At 39.3% G+C, this 4,193-nt stretch overlaps 1 pseudogene; it reads right to left on the bottom strand.

The window, feature by feature from the left end:
- Nucleotides 1-1,334: 1,334 nt before the first annotated feature.
- On the bottom strand, nucleotides 1,335-3,560 carry LOC147424434 (uncharacterized; annotated as a pseudogene).
- Between the last annotated feature and the right edge of the window lie 633 nt (nucleotides 3,561-4,193).

Here is a 4,193-nt window from a genome sequence, read left to right as displayed (position 1 = left end):
ATGTTGTGTGTGTGTGTGGCATATTCATGTGTTAGTGTGTGTGTGTTTAAGTTTGAACTTCCCTTCATATTTGGCAAAAGTTCACATACACACACACACACACACTCTTTAATTTTTTGGAATCTTTGAATTTTTGACCTTTCAATTTTGAACACACACACACACACACACACACACACACACACAATTTTGAACACACACACAAACTTCAATTTCTGTGATGCATAACAATAAAAAGAACTTTTGCCAAACATGTAATGGAAAATGAGAGATAAAAAGATGCAATAAATACTTCGCAGAACCATTTTCAAATTATATAATGACTACATTCATATTTGTTTACAACAATAAATGTCTCATTGCATAGGTCCGAGGCTCCTAGACATTGATGAAGGTGAGAAAAGGTACATGTCACCATCCATATTGTTAGGATAGTCACTGTTTCATGTGGGAAGATAGGTACAGATTGTCCCCCTTATTGATGTCACATAAAAAACAGTTAACCTAGCCTAATAGTGATTTATTTCTAGCTAGTTTTTGGCTTTTTATGGGAGATAAGCTCGTGTACGAGTTGGTTTACATATGGTTAGGTTAGCTCTTGCAATAGCTAGTTTATGGTTAATCATGTCAATCTTGGCTTGGCTAACATCAACAGTCATTCTGGCAGTTAGTTTTATGGTATCTCCCTTTTATTGCAAAAACGAATCATGTTAGATATTATTATTTAATGGAGTTTAGGATAATTTTGTTGAAATTTTCAAAGAGATTGTTCAATAAAGATTACATTACGTATCTCTTGTACCTTCCCAACTTAAAATAATTGTGCATACGATTTTAGTATAATCAGCTCTATATATGTCGTGGTATTCACGAAGGCTCAATTCATGAAGTTACGAAGCTAACATGTAATATTTTGTGCTCATGGAACCTACCCAAACAATACTCATTAATGTTTTTTATTCCAAAGCATAACCAAGTGTGTTGCCGTTTGGTGGAGGGTGCCCATTAAAAAAATATACACATTTTCAATTGGACGAAGCTTATGGGCCCATTTCATATCTTCCAAGATTCTCATCTTTAAATCCAAGGAGTAGACCATAGACAATTGCATTAATTTTTAAGAAAGAGTACAAAACAACCCATGGCAATGATTTGCGAGGCGTGAGACAAAACGACAGAAACTTTCTTACAAGAGAAGACGATATGAAGACTGTATTTTTGTATAAAAATCATAACCACAAAAATTACAATAACTTCTTCTGTCAATAAGTGTAAGAATATAGTCCAAAAAGGTAATTACAAATGTCCCATTGCTATAAAAACTATTGTAGGTGTTACAAGCAGAAATTTCTAGATGCTATGTTTCTTAGTCTGACAACTATTGCGTTCAACCTATTCAATTGTGACTTGAAAGAAACTATATTCCCTTGACAAAGAATTTATTTGTTGTTGCATTTCTGCAACCTGGACATCAGCAGCGTTAAGTTGCACATCCTGCAACACGTCTTTGACACTCTGTGTGCAATTGACTATGCAAGCACGGAGAGTGTCATTGTCGTCTGCATTGCCACCACGGAGCTGTCACCAGATTTGCATCAGTACATCCCCTAATCTTTGAAATACTGCATCGTCTACATTATCATGTTGACTCAGATCCGTTTACGTTCCCTCAGCTTCCACAGCAGGCTCCGTTGACTCCATCGCACGCACCTACGAGAGCCATCGTGTAAAAAAAAAAGTCATCGACAAACAAAGCAAATGCAGAAAAAGGAAATTCTAGCAACGTACCTAGCATGCAATTACGTCAGTTTTAGTTCTCTTCAGCAGGGGAATAAAGTCACTTCCAATGCTAGCGTCACTATCGTTGTCGTCGCTATCAGATATGTTCACCACTTCCTTCGTTGCCGTATTCTCCCCTTGCTCCTTGCGATTCATAAAGACAAATAATAACACCAATAATTAGGCTGTCACATTACAGAGGAGCAGTTAATGGAATACCTTTCATTGTTTTGCCATCTGTTCAGGAATCAATCCCAACAGGGGTGAGTGGCACCTTGGAGTACAAAAATGTCGAGTATGTCGTTGTACGTAATTGTGCTCAGAAATGCCATGCACTTCCATACAACAACAATTTCCTGTTGCTCTGTTCCACGCCCTTGGTAAGGTGTAATCCAAGTGGACGATAGATAGTACTTACCACTCTTAATCATGCGGTGGAAAGTACCAAGAAAGTCATGACCAAAAGGGTGATTCAAACTATATTTCCAATACATGAAAGCCCTATCCAACACATTGGTGTTTGTCAAACAGACTTTATTCTTCAAGTCGTCTTCCCCATGAAGCGTGTAAAGCTCGATCCCTTTATTAATGTCATCAGGAGATATGTTGTGGCCAACATTCTCAAAATGATCTTTACCTACATCTTTTAAACAGTAACCAATCATCCCCTGAAATGTGTGCATGTTCTTTTTCTTTAGTGCCCTGCAAAGAACAGTGGCATCCACATGCGATTCTCTATCCCATCGCAAGTATGTTTTCACCTTTTTGTTGACCGCTATAATAGATGTGGACATAATACGCACGACCATTTGGAAGTGCAAGTGGAATACATTTCTGCCATGCTCGATGGAACACATTCCAGCAATAGTCTCTTTCTCTAGAAATTCTTTTAGCACAGGAAGCAAGCCACTATCTATGTCCACCCCCCCAACAGAGATAGTGATACTTAGCTCGAAAAGCCTCTTCGGATGCCTACTCTCAGCCGCCAGCAGCTCCTCCTCGGTCTTCTTAGGTCTACCCCTATGGACCAAAGAGGCAGATGCATCCCCGCTATCACCAACCGAACGTGCAGCTTTCTTCATCCTCACCATGGTAACCTACAGCATAGGACCCTCATAAACACAAACCAACGAACCACACCCTGGTTCACAAATTTTACCAAGCATGAAATTCAAGTAGTTGATTCATGAAATTATGCCTTCGAGCACACTTTCTCGCTGCTGCAACTAATTTCTCTGTTGCAACTAATTCCTGCCTGCTGTTTGAATCACCGGATGTCTTTTGTTTGCATGGAACTGTGTGTGAAACACCTCCAAGTGCCCTTACTGTGACTACATACAAATACACTTATGTTTAATTGAAAAACCCACTCTACACCAAGACTGCATTCCTGCCTGCGCGACGGTTCTCCTCTTAATTTCATTCAAATAAATTCAATCACCTACTGTGTGTGACTACAGGCAAATCGAATCACCTACTGTGTGTGACTGCAGGCAAATACAATTGCGTTTGACTACAGGCAAATCAAATCACCTACTAAGTGTGACTGCAGGCAAATAAAATTGCGTTTTATTGAATCATAGACACATACCTCACAGACGGGTCATGGAAAGACCTCCTGCCTGTGCGACGGTTATCTGCCAATCTACTGTGCACGACCCCTGTTGTTATTGCCTGCGGGACAAATTTACTCTGGTTGCCAATTGCCAGCCCCTGCCGCTATCGACTGCCACGCCCTGCATTAAAAGCAGTACCACATGCAGGATGCCCAGCTTACCCATGCGAACTGAGGTTCTAGCGGCGCGACCTCAGGTTGATCTGGCGACGGGCGACAATTTACACTTACCAAAGCTGAAAGCTGCAAGAGAATCGCCCTTGATTCTTTGCTTAATTTCCTTTAAATAAATTGAATCACTTACTTGGCTTTAAAAAAAATGAAAGGTAAAAAACTCAAAGATTTCAAAAAATTCAAAAGAACTTACGTTTCGTGTAATCCACCACCTACAAATGGTGGGATTACACTAAACCTTTATTGGGCTCATTTCAGATAAAAACAAGTGTATACATAAGTAGTGCGGTGTGTAAGGTGCTGAACACCACTTTAAATCACTTAAAAAACATTGCGTATTCACAATGAACTAAGAAATGACGTTTTTTAAAAATGCAGTGTATTAAAAATTACACATTTCCAGTTGGATAAGCTTCCCATATCTACTTATGGGTTCATAAAAAACATATGTGTGGTGTGTGTAAGGTAGTGAACACCACTTTTAAAACAAGTGAAGGAGTCACTGTGGCTTTCTAAAACAATAACAAAGTGTTAAATTCATTAGGTTGAGTTTAATTGGAATCTGTGTTTGAGAAAGGATTGCCTTAGCTTCGCCTTGAGTTGGTTGAAAATCAAGACTAGCCGG

The sequence above is a fragment of the Adiantum capillus-veneris genome, chromosome 25, assembly GCF_014529385.1.
Source record: "Adiantum capillus-veneris isolate H3 chromosome 25, ASM1452938v2, whole genome shotgun sequence".
Classification (NCBI taxonomy): Eukaryota; Viridiplantae; Streptophyta; class Polypodiopsida; order Polypodiales; family Pteridaceae; genus Adiantum; species Adiantum capillus-veneris.
This window is presented reverse-complemented; position numbering and strand designations above follow the sequence as displayed.